Source organism: Doryrhamphus excisus, linkage group LG6 (genome assembly GCF_037039965.1).
Source record: "Doryrhamphus excisus strain RoL-2023G ecotype Guam linkage group LG6, RoL_Dexc_Guam_v1.1, whole genome shotgun sequence".
Taxonomy (NCBI): domain Eukaryota; kingdom Metazoa; phylum Chordata; class Actinopteri; order Syngnathiformes; family Syngnathidae; genus Doryrhamphus; species Doryrhamphus excisus.
In genome coordinates, this window is record NC_136362.1 from 1,906,718 (window position 1) to 1,933,074 (window position 26,357).

General features: G+C 42.1%; 1 pseudogene across 1 annotated transcript; it reads right to left on the reverse strand.

Moving 5' to 3' along the window:
* Positions 1-175: 175 nt before the first annotated feature.
* On the reverse strand, positions 176-25,400 carry LOC131138354 (aminopeptidase N-like; annotated as a pseudogene). Its single transcript, XR_013627431.1, has 20 exons — positions 24,798-25,400; positions 22,096-22,263; positions 21,881-22,014; positions 21,681-21,801; positions 19,568-19,722; positions 18,488-18,601; positions 17,457-17,600; positions 14,494-14,559; positions 14,320-14,385; positions 12,830-12,978; positions 11,264-11,343; positions 6,927-7,060; positions 5,500-5,555; positions 5,255-5,402; positions 5,082-5,170; positions 4,788-4,904; positions 3,319-3,486; positions 3,097-3,237; positions 2,047-2,110; positions 176-490 (listed from the first exon to the last, which is right to left on the reverse strand). The product of XR_013627431.1 is annotated as an aminopeptidase N-like (transcript).
* Between the last annotated feature and the right edge of the window lie 957 nt (positions 25,401-26,357).

A 26,357-nucleotide genomic window follows, 5' to 3' on the forward strand; every position in this document is an offset into this window, starting at 1 on the left:
AGCAATGCTAGCGGACTTAGGAGGATCTCCAACTAAAGCTGATTGCTGAATGATTGCAGGTCTCTGGTGGCTTCTACCAGCACCATGGACAGAGGCGTCAATGACCACAGGAGAACAGCAGAGGTCAGCAAACACCACACAAAGCACAAATACATTTATTTCTTATATAGCATCCTTTAGCATAGAAATACATACACTTCAGTGGTTGTGTGACAATATGACATCATACAATAATAATAATAATAATAATTTAACAATCTGATGTTCTTTGGCTCCTCCAAACGTCCACGGCAGCATCATAATATTCATCTGAGAAATCATGGCGGCTTTAAAAAACAAACACTATTCAGGCCCGACGGCTCTCAAACCAGTCCAGTACTGTCTCCTTGTTGTCTGTCACCCATTGGATGTTGACTTTGGTCCGCTCTATAGCTCGCTCCACCGCCCCGGCACAAGGACGCGCATCACACTTGGGGGCGAAGGTCTCCAGCTGTACACACAACATACTTTTATCATCATCATTTACTACCGCTTTGTCATCTTAAAGCTTACTGCTTACTGAACCTGTTTAACATTGTCTATATCTCATTAGAGCCCTCTAGACATGACATAACACCCCTATAGTCACATTTACACTCCTGTACCCAATATAGTAGCCATCATAAGAGAAAATAAGACATATGAAACCTGTTTACCACCTTCTAAATACACCTTTTCACATTAGTAGAGCCCTCTAGACATGACATAACACCCCTATAGTCACATTGACACCCCAATTACCCAATATAGTAGACATAATAAGAGAAAATAAGACATATAACTTGTTTATGGCCTTCTAAATAGACTTATACTTAAGACATATGAAACCTGTTTACCACCTTCTAAATAAACCTTTTAGCATGATTAGAGCCCTCTAGACATGAAATAACACCCCTATAGTCATATTTACACTCCTATTACCCAATATAGTAGACATAATAAGACATATAAAACATAGAAAACCTGTTTACTCCCTTGTAAATATTCTTTTTAACATTATTAGAGCCTTCTAGATATGAAATAACACCCCTATAGTCACCTTTTCACTCCTATTACCCAATATAGTAGACATAATAAGATATATTAACTATAGAAAACCTGTTTACCGCCTCATAAATATTGTTTTTAACACGATTAGAGCCCTCTAGACATGAAATAACACTCCTATAGTCATCTTTACACTCCTATTACCCAATACAGTAGACATATAATAAGAGAAAATAAGACATAGGAAACTTGTTTACCACCTTCTAAATACACTTATTAGAGCCCTCTAGACATGAACTAACACCCCCATAATCACATTTACACTCATATTACCCAATACAGTAGACATAATAAGAGAAAATAAGACACATAACTTGTTTATGACCTTCTTAATAGACTTTAACATTATTAGAGACCTCTAGGCATGAGATAACACCCCTATAGTCACCTTTACACTAAATAAGAAATAAGAAAATAAGAGATAGGAAACTTGTTTACCGCCTTCTAAATACACATTTTAATATGATTAGAGACCTCTAAGCATGAACTAACACCCCTATAGTCCTATATTCAACCCTATTACCCAATATAGTAGACATAATAAGAGAAAATAAGACATAGGAAACTTGTTTACTACCTTCTAAATACACTTTTCAATATGATTAGAGACCTCTAGACATGAAATAACACCCCTATAGTCACCTTTACACTCCTATTACCCAATATAGTAGACATAATAAGAGAAAATAAGACATAGGAAACTTGTTTACCACCTTCTAAATACACTTATTAGAGCCCTCTAGACATGAACTAACACCCCTATAGTCACATTTACACCCCTATTACCCAATATAGTAGACATCATAAGAGAAAATAAGACATAGGAAACTTGTTTACCACCTTCTAAATACACTTTTTACATGATTAGAGCCCTCTAGACATGAACTAACACCCCTATAGTCCTATTTACACCCCTACTACCCAATATAGTAGACATCATAAGAGAAAATAGGACATTACCTGCTGAAGTTCAAACGGTGTGGAGAACCTCCTGGTCACGCTGTCAATCAGCTTGGCTCCGCCTCTGTTGACAGAATATCGGCGACCATATTTAGAACGTTGAAATAGTAATAGTAGTAATAGTAATTATAGAAGGCATATAGGCGGCACGGCGGTCAAGTGGTTAGCGTGCAGGCCACACAGCTAGGAAACCTAAGTTCGATTCCACCTTCGGCTATCTCCGTGAAGCGGTAGAAAACGAATGAACGAATTTTGACAAAAAGTCAAAGCAAAAGTAAATCTTCAGTCTGCACGGTGGACGAGTGGTTTATGCAAAGGACACGCAGCTAGGAGATCCGGGTTCGATTCCACCTTCGGCTATCTCCGAATTTTGACAAAAGTCAAAGCAAAAGTAAATTTTCAGTCTGCACGGTGGTTGAGTGGTTTATGCGAAGGACATGCAGCCAGGAGACCCGGGTTCGATTCCACCTTCGGCTATCTCCGTGAAGCGGTAGAAAACGAATGAACGAATTTTGACAAAAGTCAAAGCAAAAGTAAATCTTCAGTCTGCACGGTGGGTGAGTGGTTTATGCAAAGGACACGCATCTTGGAGACCCGGGTTCGATTCCACCTTCGGCTATCTCCGTGAAGCGGTAGAAAATGAATGAACGAATTTTGACAAAAAGTCAAAGCAAAAGTAAATCTTCAGTCTGCACGGTGGTTGAGTAGTTTATGCAAAGGACACACAGCTAGGAGATCCGGGTTCGATTCCATCCTCGGCCATTTTTTTGCTTGTTCTCCCCATGCATGCGTGGGTTTTTCTCCGGGTACTCCGGTATTCCTCCCACATTCCAAAAACATGCTAGGTTAATTAGCGACTCCAAATTGTCCATAGGTATGAATGTGAGTGTGAATGGTTGTTTGTCTATATGTGCCCTGTGATTGGCTGGTCACCAGTCCAGGGTGGACCCCGCCTCTCGCCCCAAGACAGCTGGGATAGGCTCCAGCACCCGAGGCAAAACAATACCAGTTGATGATCAGCAGGGAAAAGTACGGCGTATGTTTACCAACCCCTGACTGACGTAGTCCCAGTGGGCTCTGATAAAGTTCCAGGCCAGTCCGTGTCCCACCACATTCCTGGCAATGAAGTCAATAGTGGAAGTGACATCCATCAGTCGGATCTTCTCCGGGTCCAAAGTGTACTCCAGGTATCTACGAGATAAGGATTATCCAAGGCGTGTCCTCCATGACACATGGTCATGTGATCCCGGGCGTGGCGGTTGTTTACGTCACCTGCTGAGAAGCCAGACTGTCCTGGTGCACGACATCGCCTGACGAAGCTGCTCCTTCTCCGAGCTTTCATTGCTGGTCTGGAATTTTTCCCAAGCAAATTCCCACTCCTCCTCCCCCCCGGCAGCCACAGCCTGGCAGTAGATGACGGATCTCAGGTTGGGGTGGATCCTGTAGCAAGCAGGCAGGCAGACCCGTACGTTCTTATTGGATGAGTCCGCTTCAATCTGAAACCGCTTGGGGTGACCAACTGTAAGCACTCGTCCACATGAACTAGACTAGACTTCCAAAAACACACCGGCCATGATGATCCAGTTCACAAGGATTAGGATTAAGGTAAAGGCCTAGGGTTAAGGGTTAGGGTTGGTTAAAGACTAGGGTTTGATGATGGGTTAGGGTTAGGGTTGGGGCTAGGGCTAGGGTTGGGGCTAGGGTTGGGGCTAGGGTTGGGGCTAGGGTTGGGGCTAGGGCTAGGGTTGGGGCTAGGGTTGGGGCTAGGGCTAGTGTTAGGGTTGGGGCTAGGGTTAGGGTTGGGGCTAGGGTTAGGGGCTAGGGTTGGGGCTAGGGTAGGGGCTAGGGTTAGGGCTAGGGTTAGGGCTGGGGTTGGGGTTAGGGTTGGGGCTAGGGTTAGGGCTAGGGTTAGGGCTGGGGTTGGGGTTAGGGTTGGGGCTAGGGTTAGTGTGAGGGTTGGGGCTATGGCTAGGGTTGGGGCTAAGGGTTAGGGTTGGGGCTAGGTTTATGGTTAGGGTTATGGTTGGGGTTAGGGTTGGGGCTAGGGTTGAGGCTAGGGTTGGGGCTAGGGTTAGGTTTGGGGCTAGGGTAGGGTTGGGGCTAGGGTTAGGGCTAGGGTTAGGGCTGGGGTTGGGGCTAGGGCTAGGGCTAGGGTTAGCGTGAGGGTTGGGGTTAGGGTTGGGGCTATGGCTAGGGTTGCGGCTAGGTTTATGGTTAGGGTTTGGGTTATGGTTGGGGTTAGGGTTGGGGCTAGGGCTAGGGTTAGCGTGAAGGTTGGGGTTGGGGCTATGGCTAGGGTTAGGGTTGGGGCTAAGGGTTAGGGTTGGGGCTAGGTTTATGGTTAGGGTTATGGTTGGGGTTAGGGTTGGGGTTGGGGCTAGGGCTAGGCTTAGGGTTAAGGTTGGGGCTCGGGCTCGGGTTAGGGTTGGGGCTAGGGTTGGGATTAGGGTTAGGTTTGGGTTAGGGCTAGGGTTGAGGCTAGGGTTGTGGTTAGGGTTGGGGCTGGGGCTAGGATTAGGGCCAGGGTTGGGTTAGGGTTGGGGCTAGGGTTGGGGTTAGGGTTGGGGCTAGGGTTAGGTTTGGGGTTAGGATTAGGGTTGGGGCGAGGGTTAGGGTCGGGGTTGGCTTAGGGTTAGGGTTGGGGCCTGGATTGGGGTTAGGGCTAGGGCTAGTGTTCGGGTTAGGGTTGGGGTTGGGGTTGGGGTTTCAAATGGACATTTGACAAATCCGGGTGTCCTTACTTGTTGCTTTGGTTGCTGCTGCTGCTCATCCAGTCGGCAAACATGGTGGTCGCCATGTGGACACACTCTGGGAGTCCATTGGAACAGGCCACATCAATGGTGGTGATCTGGAGGTGCCTTCAAATGCAAACCAGAAAATATTATTCCTTGTTGGAACACGGTCCGTGTTGAAAAGATCAGGACTGATGGTCAGTAGTCCACTTCCGAGATATCTTTGGTCGTTAATCTGACCAAAAATGAAAGCCATGAAAAACCAAATGGATTTTTCCATAGACTACTTTGGTTGATTCTTACTGTGACAAATGGTCCTCTGGAACATCTGATTCATCCGTCAAGTTCCTGAAGGAGCCATACAAGTTCTGAACTTGATCTCGGAGATAGGCCTGAAGGAAAGACATCTTCATGGAATATCTCTAAAGCACATGTGGAAGAACTTTACCACCATAAAGGAATGAAGGTCTACGTGCCTGCATGGGTCCGTAAACCTCTGAGCGGTCAAACATGTGGACAAAGTACTCCAGATTCCTAACTGCCGACTGCCAGGGTATGAAGGCCTCTTCTGTACCAAGGAAGCGTGTTGCGTTCAGAGCCAGACTCACGTGGACCAGGTTGGCTCTAGAAGAAAAGGACAGATGGTGTCAGTCGTGATCCTTGACCACAGGACCTTGTACACAACATGGATGAGTAGCATCAGGATGCTACACATTAGCACCTTGCCAGATGAAACGCGTCATCGATGAGCTGCCCTCGATTCATCTCCGGGATGCCCTGGAAAGGAAAAGATAGACCTCATGATTGAGGGCCCCAGTCTGGGTGGTAAATAGACCTCATGACTGAGGGCCCTGGTGTGGATGGTAAATAGACCTCATGACCAAGGGCCTCATGACCGAGGGCCCCGGTCTGGGTGGTAAATTGACCTCATGACCGAGGGCCCCGGTCTCGGTGGTAAATAGACCTCTTGAACGAGGGCCCTGGTCTGGGTGGTAAATTGACCTCATGGCCGAGAGCCCCAGTCTGGGTGGTAAATAGACCTCATGAATGAGGGCCCCGGTCTGGGTGGTAAATAGATTTTGTGACTGAGGGCCCCGGTCTGGGTGGTAAATAAACCTCATGACCGAGGGTTCTGGTCTGGGTGGTAAATTGACCTCATGACTGAGGGCCCCAGTCTGGGTGGTAAATAGTCCTCATGACTGAGGGCCTCGGTCTGGGTGGTAAATAGTCCTCATGACTGAGGGCCTCGGTCTGGGTGGTAAATAGACCTTGTGACCAAGGGCCCCAGTCTGGGTGGTAAATAGATCTCATGACTGAGGGCCTCATGTCCAAGGGCCCCGGTCTGGGTGGTAACTAGACCTCATGACCGAGGGCCTCATGACCGAGGGCCCGGGTCTGGGTGGTAAATAGACTTCATGACCGAGGGCCTCATGACCGAGGGCCCGGGTCTGGGTGGTAAATAGACCTCATGACCGAGGGCCTCATGTCTGAGGGCCCCGGTCTGGGTGGTAAATAGACCTCATGACCGAGGGCCTCATCACCGAGGGCCCAGGTCTGGGTGGTAAATTGACCTCATGACCAAGGGTCCCGGTCTGGGTGGTAAATTGACCTCATGACCGAGGGCCCCGATTTGGGTGGTAAATAGACCTCATGACCGAGGGCCCAGGTCTGGGTGGTAAATAGACCTCATGATCAAGAGCCTCACGACCGAGGGCCCCGGTCTGGGTGGTAAATTGACCTCATGACCGAGGGCCCCCGGCCTGGGTGGTAAATAGATGTTATGACCGAGGGCCTCATGACCGAGGGCCCTGGTCTAGGTGGTAAATAGACCTCTTGACTGAGGGCCCCGGTCTAGGTGGTAAATAGACCTCTTGACCGAGGGCCCCGGTCTGGGTGGTAAATAGACCTCATGACCAAGGGCCTCATCACCGAGGGCCCCGATCTGGGTGGTAAATAGACCTCATGACCGAGGGCCATCATGATGATATTCAATATAGCAATAAAGATAATATAATAATAAAGATAATGACTCACAATTCCTCAAATTAGCCACATAGCGTTCATTAGGACACTTCCTGTATCACGTCCACTCAGGGGGGAGCCTTTGAAGCACAAAAAACCCCAGCAAGGATTTGGATTTGGACTCACGTGAGGGTTTGATTCCAGCTGCATGAGGAGGCGGTCCCAGTTCTCTGGATCGTAGTTGACCCGGTAGTACCCGCTACAGTCCACGTTGGCCAGGATCCACTTCCTGTCCTCCGAGATGAACTCCTCCTTTCTCACTGGTCCACAGGACAGGTACTACTTAGTACTTACTACAGGACAGGTACTACTTAGTACTTACTACAGCACAGGTACTACTTAGTACTTACTACAACACAGGTACTACTTAGTACTTACTACAGCACAGGTACTACTTAGTACTTACTACAACACAGGTACTACTTAGTACTTACTACAGCACAGATACTACTTAGTAGTTACTACAGCACAGATACTACTTAGTACTTACTACAGCACAGATACTACTTAGCACTTACTACAGCACAGATACTACTTAGTACTTACTACAACACAGGTACTACTTAGCACTTACTACAACACAGGTACTACTTAGTACTTACTACAACACAGATACTACTTAGTACTTACTACAGCACAGATACTACTTAGTACTTACTACAGCACAGATACTACTTAGCAGTTACTACAGCACAGATACTACTTAGCACTTACTACAGCACAGATACTACTTAGTACTTACTACAGCACAGATACTACTTAGTACTTACTACAACACAGGTACTACTTAGTACTTACTACAACACAGGTACTACTTAGTACTTACTATAGCACAGATACTACTTAGCACTTACTACAGCACAGATACTACTTAGCACTTACTACAGCACAGATACTACTTAGCACTTACTACAGCACAGATACTACTTAGCACTTACTACAGCACAGATACTACTTAGTACTTACTACAGCACAGATACTACTTAGTACTTACTACAGCACAGATACTACTTAGCACTTACTACAGCACAGATACTACTTAGTACTTACTACAGCACAGATACTACTTAGCACTTACTACACTCTTAAAAATGCTGGGTTATTTTTTTGACCCAATCGCTGGGTTGAGCCTGTTGGGTCATTTAATTGGGTTATTTTTATTGAGTTGGGTATTCTGAGAACCCAATTCGCTGGGTTATCTCAGTTGGGTGCTGAGTTATTTGCTGCTGGGTTGTGATTTCCATTATATTGTGCTGGGTTATTTTGGACAACCCAGAGCGTTGGGTAGAATTTTGGACATGCGCAACAAAGCCCCGCCCAAAACTTACTTCGTTCGGACCCCACATTTCATCTGAGGAGACCAATTTCAGCACGGAGCAAGGTTTGTTACATTCCCACTATTGTTTTACCGTATAAATGACTTTATATTATTATATAAAGCTTCATAAACGTGTTAAAATGTAAGTTCGTGAAGCACTGTTGAGTACTAGCTTGAGGAATCGATCGGTAACCTTAGCAAACTTCCATTCCCTCCAAAAGTGGCAAGCGAACACATTCGCTGGCGAGCTATGTAGGAACCAAACTATGTTGTTGAAATTACAAGAGACATGTGTGATAGTTATGAGGACAACGTCAGTTATCTCGTCAATTTGCAATTTTATGTGATATCAAGTTAAAGAATCTCGTGAATTAATACCAGCGTGCTGATGAACCGGTGTTTTTTTAAGCTAGACTGCTGCATGCTAGCGGGCTTCCGTTAGCCACCGATAGTCCACTGTATACTAATCAGTTTGGGCGCGAATTCGACGACAGTTTTGTAAGTCGCATATAAATGTCGAAAATACTTTTGGACTACTGAATCTTATTTCATTTCATGGTATGTTTGTTCTTATGCACCCTCTTTGTGATGTTTCAGTTCGCTGAAAAGTATCTATGGATGAGTTTGTCAGTTCCAAATTGACTGAGTGGCAGCTACCGGGGCTGATTGAAAGGTAAGTCATCTTCATGCCTTCATTTTATGGGTATTGTTTTACAGTAGCTACTGTGCCTACTATATGTTCTACACATAAGAAATGGCGGTGGGTCAGTCACTGTTGCTTGTACCAATACCCAAATTTTTAACAGGGTGAGCCATCTTGTGATTCCAATATATATTGCTTTTATATCAGCCTGCGAGTCAAAGTTTGCTCACCACTGCTGGAGACAATGATGACAAACCCTCTATGGTACACATTATGGTCCCAATTGGTAAAAAAAAATGTTTGGGGTGTGTTTTTGTGTTTTAATATAGACCAAGTAAACATAATCGAGACATTTTCTCAATATTATTTTAGGGTTGATTGCAATACGACAACACTGAACAGTAGTGGAACATATTGAAAACAGTTTTATCTAAAATTGTAATATATTATAATATTTAAAACTCATGTTCTCAACAATCTGGTAATGACACCCATAATTGTCCTACAGATGCCAGGGGAGAAGTTGCCCATGACGCTGCTGCCCATCCTGCTCCCTCCGCCTGTGTTTAAAAAGGGCAGGAAATTGGCCCGGGCGAGTATTCAGGAGGTGAAGAGAGCCTTCATCGATGTTAAGCTGGTAAGTAATTTACCTTTCAACAGAAATTTAAAATGTAAATGAATTGTGAAATGACTCCAGTTGTTCTTTTACACAGTTTTAAAGCAGGACTCTTTTTATGAGGAGCGACTCGAAAAGATTGTATTTCGTGGACTGTGTGACAGCGTAACATTTGGCTGTTTCTCATTTCATGAAGCACTATTCTTACAAGTTGTAACTTGGTGTAAGTTGTTACTCCATAGTGATGTGTGACCAAACATATCACACAAACCACAGACCAAACATAAGACTGGCCAAACCCCCTGAATAAATTGTTGAACACGCCATTGACTTTACAGGTGTCACACTTCTCCCCGTAGATTTTATATTGAAATAGCTTCAGTAGAGAGCTGATGCCAATTGTTCTGCACTGCTAGAAATACTTACAAAATACTTACCTTTTTTTCTTTTCTCATCATAGGTCGGAGCTAACATGGTGGAATACTTGCAGCAGGCACAATTGCCTACCCATTTGTGCTGCTGCTCACAGAGCCTCTTGTTCTATGTATATATCACTCTCTCATAGCTGTCCCCCTCACCCGTTCTTAAAATGTAATTTTTTTGGACATAATTTGTTCATATGTGAAGGAAATGTTGTGAGTTGTTATATTTGTATGTTCTGGAAATGTTGAATTTTAATAAATATTTTATTGTTACATTGGTGTCATTGTAATATATTATTAATAATATTAGCATACAATAAAAATAAATTATATATATATATATATATATATATGGTATATTGGCAACCCAACTTGTTGGGTTGAAATAACCCAGCCGTGTAGTAAATATGAACCCAGCGTTGGGTCATATGAACAACCCAATGTACAACCCAATTGTTGGGTTAAGAGAACCAACCCAACTTGTTGGGTTAAAATAACCCAACGCGAGGTTGGTCCTATATTTAACCAGCGTTGGGTTGGGAAACAACCCAGATTGGGTTGTTTTTAACCCAGCATTTTTAAGAGTGTACAGCACAAATACTACTTAGTTACTACAGCACAGATACTACTTACTACAGCACAGATACTACTTAGTTACTACAGCACAGATACTACTTAGTAGTTACTACAGCACAGATACTACTTAGTTACTACAGCACAGATACTACTTAGTTACTACAGCACAGATACTACTTAGTAGTTACTACAGCAGATATACTACTTAGTTACTACAGCAGAGATACTACTTAGTTACTACAGCACAGATACTACTTAGTTACTACATCACAGATACTACTTGGTTACTACAGCACAGATACTATTTAGTTACTACAGCACAGATACTACTTAGTTGTTACTACAGCACAGATACTATTTAGTTACTACAGCACAGATACTATTTAGTTACTACAGCACAGATACTACTTAGTAGCTACTACAGCACAGATACTACTTAGTTACTACAGCAGAGATACTACTTAGTTACTACAGCAGAGATACTACTTAGTTACTACAGCACAGATACTACTTTGTTACTACATCACAGATACTACTTAGTTACTACAGCACAGATACTACTTTGTTACTACATCACAGATACTACTTAGTACTTACTACGGCACAGATACTACTAAGTTACTACAGCACAGATGCTACTTCGTTACTACAGCACAGATACTACTTAGTTACTACAGCACAGATACTACTTTGTAGTTACTACAGCACAGATACTACTTAGTAGTTACTACAGCAGAGATACTACTTAGAAAAAATGACTTAGACGTGTAAACAAATAAAATATATTTATCCTTATTTACTGATATTATAATAATACAATGATGATTATTATTGAATAATACTAAATACATAAATGATGTATTGTTTTTATTTTATTGCTACGGTTACCTGTGTCGCTGCTTTCCAGCCACACCAGAGAGGCTTCAGACGTCTCTGACATCACTCGGATTGGAACGTACCACCACAGGCTGCAAAAGGGCACCACAGAAGAAAGAAAAACATCAAGCCTGCAGCGAAGCCTTCCTTTGTTAGCAAAACATTTCTTTATAAATAATAATAATAATAATATTTTGGTACTTACACCATAGAAAACACGTTTACCACCTTCTAAATACACTTTGTAACATGATTAGAGCCCGGTAGACATGGCATAGCACCCCTATAGTCACATTTATACTCCTATTACTCAATATAGTAGACATAATAAGAGAAAATAAGACACAACTTGTTTATGACCTTCTAAATAGACTTTAACATTATTAGAGACCTCTAGACATGAAATAACACCCCTATAGTTACATTTATACTCCTATTACTCAATATAGTAGACATAATAAGAGAAAATAAGACATAACTTGTTTATGACCTTCTAAATAGACTTTAACATTATTAGAGACCTCTAGACATGAAATAACACCCCTATAGTCACCTTTACAATCCTATTACCCAATATAGTAGACTTAATAAGAGAAAATAAGACATAGAAAATGTGTTTACCACTTTCTAAATACACTTTGTAACATGATTAGAGCCCCGTAGATGTGACATAGCACCCCTATAGTTACCTTTACACTCCTATTACCCAATATAGTAGACATCATAAGAGAAAATAAGACATAACTTGTTTATGACCTTCTAAATAGACTTTAACATGATTAGAGACCTTTAGACATGATATAACACCCCTATAGTCACCTTTACACTCCTACTACCCAATATAGTAGACATAATAAGAGAAAATAAGACATGGAAAATGTGTTTACCACCTTCTAAATACATTTTGTAACATGATTAGAGCCCTCTAGACATGACATAGCACCCCTATAGTCACCTTTACACTCCTATTACCTAATATAGTAGACATAATAAGAGAAAATAAGACATAACCTGTTTATGACCTTCTAAATAGACTTTGTAACATTATTAGATACCTCTACACATAAATACATTTTGTAACATGATTAGAGCCCTCTAGACATGACATAGCACCCCTATAGTCACATTTACACTCCTACTACCCAATATAGTAGACTTAATAAGAGAAAATAAGACATAGAAAATGTGTTTACCACTTTCTAAATACACTTTGTAACATGATTAGAGCCCTGCAGACATGACATAGCACCCCTCTAGTCACCTTTACAGTCCTATTACCAAATTTAGTAGACATAATAAGAGAAAATAAGACATAGAAAATGTGTTTATCACCTTTTAAATACATTTGGTAACATGATTAGAGCCCTCTAGATATGACATAGCACCCCTATAGTCACCTTTACACTCCTATTACCCAATATAGTAGACATAATAAGAGAAAATAAGACATAGAAAATGTGTTTACCACCTTCTAAATACACTTTGTAACATGATTAGAGCCCTCTAAATATGACATAGCACCCCTATAGTCACCTTTACCCTCCTATTACCCAATATATATTATGTTGTCAGACGTACGTGGATGGAAAGGAAGTGTTGAACAGGAAGTGCGTCTGGTAGATCTCTCCATTTGTGGTGTTGATGGTAATGACAGGATATCCGATTTGATTGGTCCACGTCGCCATCAAGGCGGCCACCTTGGTGTGCCCCCCTTCCTCATCCACGGCCTGCAAGAACAACAGCCAATCACAGGGCACATATAGACAAACAACCATTCACACTCACATTCATACCTATGGACAATTTGGAGTCGCTAATTAACCTAGCATGTTTTTTTTTGGAATGTGGGAGGAATATCGGAGTACCCGGAGAAAACCCACGCATGCACAGGGAGAACATGCAAAAAAATGGCCGAGGGTGGAATCGAACCCAGGTCTCCTAGCTGTGTGTCCTTCGCATAAACCACTCAACCACCGTGCAAACTGAAGATTTACTTTTGCTTTGACTTTTGTCAAAGTTCGTTCATTCATTTTCTACCGCTTCACAGAGATAGCCGAAGGTGGAATCGAACTTAGGTTTCCTAGCTGTGTGGCATTAGTGCTAACCACTCAACCGCCGTGCAGTGTTTTTTTTGGAATGTGGGAGGAATACCGGAGTACCCGGAGAAAACCCACGCATGCACGGGGAGAACATGCTAACTCCACACAGAGATAACCGAGGGCGGAATCGAACCTGGGTCTCCTAGCTGTGAGGTCTGCGTGCTAACCACTTTTTCACCGTGCAGCCATGTATTTATAGCATACTGTCAGGGTGTCACCCTGATTAACTCACTTCCGGAAATTGGAGGAAACTGAAGTACTCGGAGAACATGGCGGGTGGAATTGAACCCGGGTCTCCTAGCTATGAGGCCTGCGCGCTAACCACTTTTCCACCGTGCAGCCCTGCATTTATAGCGTACTGTCAGGGTGTCACCCTGATTAACTCACTTCCGGAAATTGGAGGAAACCGAAGTACTCGGAGAACATGGCGGGTGGAATTGAACCCGGGTCTCCTAGCTGTGAGGCCTGCGCGCTAACCACTTTTCCACCGTGCAGCCCTGCATTTATAGCATACTGTCAGGGTGTCACCCTGATTAACTCACTTCCGGAAATTGGAGGAAACCGAAGTACTCGGAGAACATGGCGGGTGGAATTGAACCCGGGTCTCCTAGCTGTGAGGCCTGCGCGCTAACCACTTTCCCACCGTGCAGCCCTGCATTTATAGCATACTGTCAGGGTGTCACCCTGATTAACTCACTTCCGGAAATTGGAGGAAACTGAAGTACTCGGAGAACATGGCGGGTGGAATTGAACCCGGGTCTCCTAGCTGTGAGGCCTGCGCGCTAACCACTTTTCCACTGTGCAGCCTGTATCTCATTGTGTTAAAAATAAATACAAATGAATGACCATAGTAAAACATGTATCCCATGTTGACAAAAAAGAAGCCCTCATATACTATACTATACTATACTATAATACTACATACTATACACTGTGTAGTATTGCAGTATTTGATAAGTAAGATCTTGCCTTTTGGATGTAGTCCCAAAGGTCACTCTGCTGGGCGTTGTCGAACATGAAGGCCCTGAGGTACATCTGCAACCCGCGGACACAAACATCAAAACTTCATACTGTACACAACTACTTCACCGGCATGTAGTACAACTACATAGCAATGTGTACAATGTATGTGTGGAATCGTACCTGAATGCCTTTGTTGAAAACCCTTGGCTCCACGGCGTCTGCCAGCATCGCAAGCAGCGACGCTCCCTAGCATAGCATAGCATAGCAATCACAACATGCAGTTCATTGGAAATACTTTATACTTACATTATACTACACAATATACTACACTATACTACCTACTATACTATACAGTAGTAACAGTCCTGCATTTATATACTGCATTTATGCTCAATGTCTAAAGAAACTATACTACTATAGAAATTGGTCTTGTGGTCTATGCCGGTCTTGTGTAGGTCTACAATCTTGCTAATGGTCTTGTGGTCTATGCCGGTCTTATGTAGGTCTATAATCTTGCTAATGGTCTTGTGTAGGTCTACAATCCTGCTGATGGTCTTGTGGTCTATGCCGGTCTTGTGTAGGTCTACAATCTTGCTGATGGTCTTGTGTAGGTCTATAATCTTGCTGATGGTCTTGTGTAGGTCTACAATCTTGCTGATGGTCTTGTGGTCTATGCCGGTCTTGTGTAGGTCTACAATCTTGCTGATGGTCTTGTGTAGGTCTATAATCTTGCTGATGGTCTTGTGTAGGTCTACAATCTTGCTGATGGTCTTGTGGTCTATGCCGGTCTTGTTTAGGTCTACAATCTTGCTGATGGTCTTGTGGTCTATGCCAGTCTTGTGTAGGTCTACAATCTTGCTGATGGTCTTGTGTTGGTCTACAATCTTGTTGATGGTCTTGTGGTCTATATTGGTCTTGTGTAGGTCTACAATCTTGCTGATGGTCTTATGGTCTATGCCGGTCTTGTGTAGGTCTACAATCTTGCTGATGGTTTTGTGTAGGTCTACAATCTTGCTGATGGTCTTGTGGTCTATGCCGGTCTTGTGTAGGTCCACAATCTTGCTGATGGTCTTGTGTAGGTCTACAATCTTGCTGATGGTCTTGTGGTCTATGCCGGTCTTATGTAGGTCTACAATCTTGTGGTCTATGCCAGTCTTGTGTAGGTCTACAATCTTCCTCATGGTCTTGTGTAGGTCCACAATCTTGCTGATGGTCTTGTGTAGGTCTACAATCCTGCTGATGGTCTTGTGGTCTATGCCGGTCTTGTGTCGGTCTACAATCTTGCTAATGGTCTTGTGTAGGTCTACAATCTTGGTGATGGTCTTGTGGTCTATGCCAGTCTTGTGTAGGTCTACAATCTTGCTAATGGTCTTGTGGTCTATGCCAGTCTTGTGTAGGTCTACAATCTTGCTGATGGTCTTTTGGTCTATGCCGGTCTTATATAGGTCTACAATCTTGCTAATGGTCTTGTGGTCTATGCCAGTCTTGTGTAGGTCTACAATCTTCCTAATGGTCTTGTGTAGGTCCACAATTTTGCTGATGGTCTCGTGTAGGTCCACAATCCTGCTGATGGTCTTGTGGTCTATGCCGGTCTTGTGTAGGTCTATAATCTAGCTGATGGTCTTGTGTTGGTCTACAATCTTGTTGATGGTCTTGTGGTCTATATTGGTCTTGTGTAGGTCTACAATCTTGCTGATGGTCTTGTGGTCTATGCTGGTCTTGTGTAGGTCTACAATCTTGCTGATGGTCTTCTGTAGGTCCACAATCTTGCTGATGGTCTTGTGGTCTATACCGGTCTTGTGTAGGTCTACAATCTTGCTGATGGTCTTTTGGTCTATGCCGGTCTTATGTAGGTCTACAATCTTGCTAATGGTCTTGTGGTCTATGCCGGTCTTGTTTAGGTCTACAATCTTCCTAATGGTCTTGTGTAGGTCCACAATCTTGCTGATGGTCTTGTGGTCTATACCGGTCTTGTGTAGGTCTACAATCTTCCTAATGGTCTTGTGTAGGTCCACAATCTTGCTGATGGTCTTGTGGTCTATACCGGTCTTGTGTAGGTCTACAATCTTGCTGATGGTCTTTTGGTCTATGCCGGTCTTGTGTAGGTCTACAATCTTGCTGATGGTCTTGTGTAGGTCTACAATCTTCTTAATGGTCTTGTGGTCTATGCCGGTCTTGTGTAGGTCTACAATCTTGCTGATGGTCTTGTGTTGGTCTACAATCTTGTTGATGGTCTTGTGGTCTATACCGGTCTTGTGTAGGTCTACAATCTTGCTGATGGTCTTTTGGTCTATGCCGGTCTTATGTAGGTCTACAATCTTGCTAATGGTCTTGTGGTCTATGCCGGTCTTGTGTAGGTCTACAATCTTCCTAATGGTCTTGTGTAGGTCCACAATTTTGCTGATGGTCTCGTGTAGGTCCACAATCCTGCTGATGGTCTTGTGGTCTATGCCGGTCTTGTGTAGGTCTATAATCTTGCTGATGGTCTTGTGTAGGTCTACAATCTTGCTGTTGGTCTTATGGTCTATGCCGGTCTTATGTAGGTCTACAATCTTGCTGTTGGTCTTGTGGTCTATGCCGGTCTTATGTAGGTCTACACTCTTGCTGATGGTCTTGTGGTCTATGCCGGTCTTGTGTAGGTCTACAATCTTGCTGATGGTTTTGTGTAGGTCTACAATCTTGCTGATGGTCTTGTGGTCTATGCCGGTCTTGTGTAGGTCTACAATCTTGCTGATGGTTTTGTGTAGGTCTACAGTCTTGCTGATGGTCTTGTGGTCTATGCCGGTCTTGTGTAGGTCTACAATCCTGCTGATGGTCTTGTGGTCTATGCCGGTCTTGTGTAGGTCTACAATCTTGCTGATGGTCCTGTGTAGGTCTACAATCTTGCTGATGGTCTTGTGGTCTATGCCGGTCTTGTGTAGGTCTACAATCTTCCTAATGGTCTTGTGTAGGTCCACAATCTTGCTGATGGTCTTGTGGTCTATGCCGGTCTTGTGTAGGTCTATAATCTTGCTAATGGTCTTGTGGTCTATGCCGGTCTTGTGCAGGTCTTCCCCATGGTGGTGTTGTGTGTGTTCATATAATACTACAGTACAGCACTTCCTGCTGTGTACAGGAAGTGTACATGTACGGTTTGAGGGTACCTTGTAGGAAGTGAAAGCGTCAAATAAGTCCAGGATTTGGGAAGTGGACTGGACTTCCTCAGGTGGGACAGTGAGAGGACGGGAAGAAGCTAGCGCGTCCTGTTCCATTGCTACGTGGAGCGCCGTCATCATCTTCCTCTCTCTCTGCAACATAAAGTAACATTAAATTAAATTAAATTAAATTAAATTAAATTAAATTAAATTAAATTAAATTAAATTAAATTAAATTAAATTAAATTAAATTAAATTAAATTAAATTAAATTTAGGATCTATATTTAGGAAACTAATTAAATTTAGTTTAGTTTAATTTAATTTAATTAATTATTATTAATTAACCGTCTATTTAATTTAATTTAATTTAATTTAAAAAATTTAATTTAAAAAATTAAATTAAAAATTAAAATTTTAAAAGATTAAATTAAATTAAATAAAATTAAATTGAATTCAATTCAATTCAATTCAATTCAATTCAATTGAATTCAATTTAATTCAATTCAATTCAATTCAATTTCAATTCTGATTAAATTAAATTAAATTGCAATTCAATTTTAAAATAAAATAAAATAAAATAAAATAAAATAAAATAAAATAAAATAAAATAAAATAAAATAAAATAAAATTAAAAACTATAACTAATTAAAAACTATATTAGGAAAGCAGGAAGTGAACAAATGTAACAGTTACTGATTGTAAAAGTACCAGATGGAGGGGTAGGATTTAATAAGCTTTGCTTCTTCCTACTCCTTTTGGACATGTGGAACTGTGAACTGATTATGGGATGCATTCAATTGTAATCTGATGCATGTTGAAATGAAATAAAACCATTACCATTACCATTACCATTACCATTACCATTACCATTACCATTACCATTACCATTACCATTACCATTACCATTACCATTACTATAACCATAGCTAGTGTAGTAATAGATACCATGTAGCATTGTAGCTATGAGGTAGAGGTATGTATGTATGTATGTATGTATGTAGGTATGCATGTAGGTACGGATGTGAGCATGTGAGGTTACAGCCTGGAGTGCGGGTTGAAGATGGTCCAATGCCAGCGCAGCGGCGTACGTAGCAAAGCCTTCTTTCAGCCAAACTTCACTCCACCAACTCATGGTCACCAAGTTCCCGAACCACTGCAAGCAAGCACATACACACAACATCACAGCCTGCACTGGATTCTAACATTAGCATTAGCGTTAGGATTAGCATTAGCAATAGCATTTGAATAAGTATTAGAATTAGCATTAACATTAGCATTAACATTAGCATTAACATTAGCATTAGCATTAGCATTAGCATTAGCATTAGCATTAACATTAACATTAACATTAACATTAGCATTAGCATTAGCATTAGCATTAGCATTAGCATTAGCATTAGCATTAACATTAACATTAGCATTAGCATTAGCATTAACATTAGCATTAGCATTAGCATTAGCATTAGCATTAGCATTAGCATTAGAATTAGAATTAGAATTAGAATTTGCATTAGAATTAGCATTAGTATTTAGATTAGAATTAGAATTAGCATTAGAATTAGCATTACAATTAGCAGTAGAATTAGCATTACAATTAGCATTACAATTAGCATTACAATTAGCATTACAATTAGCATTACAATTAGCATTAGAATTAGCATTAGAATTAGCATTACAATTAGCATTAGAATTAGCATTAGAATTAGCATTAGCATTAGCATTAGCATTAGCAATAGCATTAGCATTAGCAGTAACAATCATTTTATTGTTCTTATGGTAATGCTTTGATTTATTGTCAACCATTTACTAGAGCCGTCAAAGTTAACGTGTTAATGACGCGTTAATGTGGATGCTTTGTTCAATGACCGTTAAAAAAGTGGGACAAATCGCAACTTATTTCCATCTGCGGTTAAATACGATTAATTCTGCGTTAACTATGGACCAAATGTGATTAATCATGACCATATATTTTAATCGACTGACAGCCCTAATTCATAGTAAAGATAACAATAAATCCATATTTTTGTGTTATTATGCAGTATTTGATAGTTTTGGTGTGTTATGCTCAGTATCATATGAAAAGGCAGCAGGTAGAACATGAAGCAGTTTGTCGGCCAACCTGGTGTGCCAGTTGATGTGCGATCAAATAGGAGATGGTTTCCTTGTGCAAGAGCGAAGACACCCCCGTTTGGTACAGCAAGACGTCCTCGGCGTACGTAATCAACCCCCAGGGTTCCGTGGCGGAAGCAGATAAATCTGGCAGTGCAACCTGGTCTGGGGAGGAGGAGGGGGGGGGGGGTGATGCGGAATGGTCAGGTCATACTGGCAAATACAGGCATAGAAAACCTTCTATCACCTTCTAAACATGCTTTTTAAAAACATGAATAGAGCCCTCTAGACATGACATAACACCCCTATAGTCACCTTTACACTCCTATTACTCAACATAGTAGACATAAGAGAAAATAAGACATGGAAAAGGTGTTTCCAACCTTGCAAATATGCTTTGTTAACATACTTAGAGCCCTGTAGACATGACATAACACCCCTATAGTCACCTTTACACTCCTATTACCCAACATGGACATAATAAGAGAAAATAAGACATAGAAAACCTGTTTATCACCTTCTAAAACACTTTTTAAAACATGATTAGAGCCCTGTAGACAGGACCTAACACCCCTATAGTCACCTTTACACTCCTATTACCCAACATGGTAGACATAATAAAAGAAAATAAGACATAGAAAACCTGTTTATCACCTTCTAAAACACTTTTTAAAACATGATTAGAGCCCTCGTAGACAGGACCTAACACCCCTATAGTCACCTTTACACTCCTATTACCCAACATAGTAGACATAATAAGAGAAAATAAGACATAGAAAAGGTGTTTTCAACCTCGTAAATATGCTTTGTTAACATACTTAGAGCCCTGTAGACATGACATAACACCCCTATAGTCACATTTACACTCCTATTACCCAATATAGTAGACATAATAAGAGAAAATAAGACATAGAAAACGTGTTTACCAACTTCTAAATACACTTATTAGAGCCCTCTAGACATAAACTAACACCCCTATAGTCACATTTACACCCCTATCACCCAATATAGTAGACATCATAAGAGAAAATAAGACATAGGAAACTTGTTTACCACCTTCTAAATACAATTTTTACATGATTAGAGCCCTCTAGACATGAACTAACACCCCTATAGTCACCTTTAAACTCCTATTACCAAACATAGTAGACATAATAAGATAAAATAAGACATAGAAAAGGTGTTTCCAACCTTGTAAATATGCTTTGTTAACATAGTTAGAGCTCTGTAGACATGACATAACACCCCTATAGTCACCTTTAAACTCCTATTACCAAACATAGTGGACATAATAAGAGAAAATAAGACACAGAAAAGGTGTTTCCAACCTTGCAAATATGCTTTGTTAACATGATTAGAGCCCTGTAGACATGACATAACACCCCTATAGTCACCTTTAAACTTATATTACCAAACATAGACATAATAAGAGAAAATAAGACATAAAAAGGTGTTTCCAGTATGCTTAGTTAACATGATTAGAGCCCTGTAGACATGACATAACACCCCTATAGTCACCTTTAAACTCATATTACCAAACATAGACATAATAAGAGAAAATAAGACATAAAAAGGTGTTTCCAGTATGCTTAGTTAACATGATTAGAGCCCTGTAGACATAACATAACACCCCTATAGTCACCTTTAAACTCATATTACCAAACATAGACATAATAAGAGAAAATAAGACATAAAAAGGTGTTTCCAGTATGCTTAGTTAACATGATTAGAGCCCTTTAGACATGACATAGCACCCCTATAGTCACCTTTAAACTCCTATTACCAAACGTAGACATAATAAGAGAAAATAAGACATAAAAAGGTGTTTCCAATAGGCTTTGTTAACATGATTAGAGCCCTGTAGATATTACATAACACCCCTATAGCCACCTTTAAACTCCTATTACCAAACATAGACATAATAAGAGAAAATAAGACATAAAAAAGGCGTTTCCAATATTAGAGCCCTGTAGACATGACATAGCACCCCTATAGTCACCTTTCCACTGCTATTACCCAACATAGTAGACATGTACATGGGTTTTCCCAAATGATATGTAGTATACATGTCTATGTAGCATACTGTATGATTGCAGTACACGGTATGAAGTAGTATTTCTTACCTAGTTTTTTCTGAAGGTAATTGATTTGGAGGTGTTTCTCGTAGAAGTCCAGAATGCTAGCGGTGACGTTAGCCGCGTAGCCCGTGTGGCCGGCGTCGGTGGCGTCTGGCCGAGCGTACGTCTGAAAGCGAATCAGCCGGGATGAACGTTGTTCTTCTCCGGGAATTCCGGGAATTTCGGGAATCGGAATGCCGACGTACCTGAATGCGGACACGCTGGTGTGGGGAACGGGCGGGGGTCAAGTCGGACACGGTGAACGCCAGCAAGTAGGTAGACATTTTTGGCGTGGGATGAAAGCGAGTCAGCTGCCAATCACGGTCGAGAATATCCGAGCCTGAAAGAGACATCAGAAGCTTCGAGTCATGTGACATGTCAACATCGGGGGTCATTTAAATGGCGACGAGGGCGGGTCTACCGGATTCTTCGGCGTTTCCCAACGCCGTCGTGCTTTTCCTGTGGATGATGTTGACGTCAAAAACCGCTTTCATGTGCGGCTCGTCGAAACAAGGGAACACCCGCCTGGCGCCCGTCGGCTGCAGATTTGTACTGGCAAGAAACCTACAAAGTAAAACGTTCATTTCATCCAGTATCGTGGTTTTGCTGCTACTTCCTGGTTCTTCCACTACTTCCTGTCCTTTCCCAACATGGGCGGAGCCACAAAGCACACCAACATGGCATCCGCAGCGAGTCACTTCCTTATATTCCTTTGTGCTCCGCCCCATTGACTCAGTCGTCACCGCCAAAAGTACCCATGAGTCCACATCGACTCAAGTCACTGAAACCCAAGTCTTCTTTGTGGAGTACCCGTGAGTCAGTGACCTCAAGTATTTGTGGAGTACCCGTGAGTCAGTGACCTCAAGTATTTGTGGAGTACCCGTGAGTCAGTGACCTCAAGTCTTTGTGGAGTACCCGTGAGTCAGTGACCTCAAGTCTTTGTGGAGTACCCGTGAGTCAGTGACATCAAGTCTTTGTGAAGTATCTGTGAGTCAGTGAAGTCAAGTCTTTGTAGAGTACCCGTGAGTCAGTGAAACAAGAGTCTTTGTGGAGTACCCGTGAGTCGGTGAAACAGGAGTCTTTGTTGAGTCATTGAAACTCAAGTCTTCATTGAGTACCCATGAGTGGGTGAAAGTCAAGTCTTTGTGGACTACTCGTGAGTGGGTGAATATCAAGTCTTTGTGGGGTACCTATGAATGGATGAAAGTCAAGTCTTTGTGGAGTACTCATGGATGGGTGAAAGTCAGTCTTTGTGGAGTACTTGTGAGTGGGTGAAAGTCATGTCTTTTTGGAGTACCCATGAGTGGGTGAAAGTCAAGTCTTTGTGGAGTACTTGTGAGTGGGTGAAAGTCCAGTCTTTTTGGGGTACCCATGAATGGATGAAAGTCAAGTCTTAGTGGAGTACTTGTGAGTGGGTGAAAGTCGTGTCTTTTTGGAGTACCCATGAGTGGGTGAAAGTCAAGTCTTTGTGGAGTACTTGTGAGTGGATGAAAGTCCAGTCTTTGTGGGGTACCCATGAATGGATGAAATTTAAGTCTTTGTGGGGTACCCATGGATGGGTGAAAGTCACGTCTTTGTGGAGTACTTGTGAGTGGGTGAAAGTCGAGTCTTAGTGGAGTACTTGTGAGTGGGTGAAAGTCAAGTCTTTGTGGGGTACCCGTGAGTGGGTGAAAGTCAAGTCTTTGTGGGGTACCCGTGAGTGGGTGAAAGTCAAGTCTTTTTGGAGTACCCATGAATGGGTGAAAGTTGAGTCTTTTTGGAGTACCCGTGAGTGGGTGAAAGTCGAGTCTTTTTGGAGTACTCGTGAGTGTGTAAAAGCCAAGTCTTTTTGGGGTACTCATGAGTGGGTGAAAGTCGAGTCTTTGTGGAGTACCCATGAGTGGGTGAAAGTCGAGTCTTTTTGGAGTACCCATGAATGGGTGAAAGTCGAGTCTTTTTGGAGTACCTGTGAGTAGGTGAAAGTCGAGTCTTTTTGAAGTACCTGTGACTGGGTGAAAGTCGAGTCTTTTTGGAGTACCCGTGAGTGGGTGAAAGTCGAGTCTTTTTGGAGTACCCATGAATGGGTGAAAGTCGAGTATTTTTGGAGTACCTGTGAGTGGGTGAAAGTCAAGTCTTTTTGGGGTACCCATGAGTGGGTGAAAGCCGAGTCTTTTTGGAGTACCCATGAGTGGGTGAAAGTCGAATCTTTTTGGAGTACCCATGAATGGGTGAAAGCCGAGTCTTTTTGGAGTACCCATGAATGGGTGAAAGTCGAGTCTTTTTGGAGTACCCGTGAGTGGGTGAAAGTCCAGTCTTTTTGGAGTACTCGTGAGTGGGTAAAAGCCAAGTCTTTTTGGGGTACTCATGAGTGGGTGAAAGTCGAGTCTTTGTGGAGTACCCGTGAGTGGGTGAAAGCCGAGTATTTTTAGAGTGCCTGTGAGTGGGTGAAAGCTGAGCCTTTTTGGAGTACCCATAAATGGGTGAAATTCGAGTCTTTTTGGAGTACCCGTGAGTGGGTGAAAGTCGAGTCTTTTTGGAGTACCCGTGAGTGTGGGGAAAGTCAAGTCTTTTGGGGTAAACATGAGTGGGTGAAAGTCGAGTCTTTTTGGAGTACCCATGAGTGGGTGAAAGTCGAGTCTTTTTGGAGTATCCATGAGTGGGTGAAAGCCAAGTCTTTTTGGAGTAACCATGAATGGGTGAAAGTCGAGTCTTTTTGGAGTATCCATGAGTGGGTGAAAGCCAAGTCTTTTTGGAGTAACCATGAATGGGTGAAAGTCGAGTCTTTTTGGGGTACCGATGAGTGGGTGAAAGTTGAGTCTTTTTGGAGTACCCATGAGTGGATGAAAGTCGAGTCTTTTTTGAGTACCCGTGAGTGGGTGAAAGTCAAGTCTTTTTTCAAGTCTTTTTGGAGTACCCGTGAGTGGGTGAAAGTCGAGTCTTTTGGGGTAAACATGAGTGGGTTAAAGTCGAGTCTTTTTGGAGTACCCGTGAGTGGGTGAAAGTCGAGTCTTTTGGGGTAAACATGAGTGGGTTAAAGTCGAGTCTTTTTGGAGTACCCGTGAGTGGGTGAAAGTCGAGTCTTTTTGGGAGTACCCATGAATGGGTGAAAGTCGAGTCTTTTTGGAGCGCTAGCATACGCTACCCAATGAGGAAGTTACCTTTGCGGGCGAGCGTAGGTGCTGACGTAAAGTCCTTGTAGACTCTGTGACATCCGTCCCTGGAATGTCACAAACAAGCTGTAGTTGCTTCCTTCCTGCATCGCTTCCGTCAAACCGATCTCCAGGAAGTCGCTCTCGTCGGCGTGATGCTTGATGTGAGATATGATCATCTTTTGCCCCGTGTCTTCGTTCTTCACCACGGTCTGGCCGAGCGTCAGATCCCGACTGTGGAGATAAACGCTCCGTGTTCGCTCCACGCAACGGAAGTCCACGGATGAGTTCCCGGTGAACCGCATGGTCTGGTTCGGAGTGGTGACGTTCACTTCCTCCGTGATTTGGTGGTAGAAGTGAGTTTGGAGAAAGATCTTGTAGTGGTGGGGAACCAGGCTGCTCGGAAGCCGCATGACGGGCGGCGGTGCCTCGGTGGTGGACGGGAATGTCGGACGAGGCGTGGGGTTCATGGTGGCGATCTCGGTCTTGTAGAGGACGATCATGGTGATGATGCTGCCGATGACGGACACGGTCAGGATGACGAATGCGGCGGCGAAGCCCTTGGAGGTGGAGGTCTTGGCCATCTTGGGTCTGGCCGCTCTGTCGGATCTCTGAGTCTGTCTCGCTCGGATCCGTCACAACTTTCGTGCCTTCGAGTCGCTGCCCCAACGCAAACAGGGCTTGGTCTTCGTTTGGATTAAGTATTAACCTGGACCTTGAAGAGGGAGCAAAGAGTACGTGGTGCTTGGAAACCACACGCAACGCACACGCTCCCTTCACGCACACACACATACACACACACACACACACACACACACATTTGTTTAAGCGTGCCCTATGCCCTATCTAGCCATTTGATATTGTTTTATTACTGATACTTATCTACAATATAAGACTTAATAACAGTGATAATATTCATATGCAGTAGTATTAGTAGTATTACAAATATATTATATATAATTAAATTAAATTAAATTAAATTAAATTAAATTAAATTAATATTTCCAATATAAGACTAAATAACAGTGATAATATTCATATGTAGTAGTATTACAAATATATTAAATATATTATATTATGATATTATATGATATTATATGATATTATATGATATTATATGATATTATATGATATTATATTATATTATATTATATTATATTATATTATATTATATTATATTATATTATATTATATTATATTATATTAAAAATAAATACATAGTATATTATTATATATACATTAAATATTAGTCCAACATTTATTTGGATGGAAGATACTATATATATACTATACAAGATACTAGATATATTATATTTACAATATAATACTAAATAACAGTGATAATATTCATATTTAGTAGTATTAGTAGAAATATATTATATTCTATTATATAAATAAATTATCTGTACTGGTGGCCAGCCAATCACAGGGCACATATACAAACAAACAACCATTCACACTCACATTCATACCTATGGACAATTTGGGGTCTATTTACAATACATATAAATAAAGTATAAAGTACAGGTGGTCCATATGAGAGTATCAGAGTCTG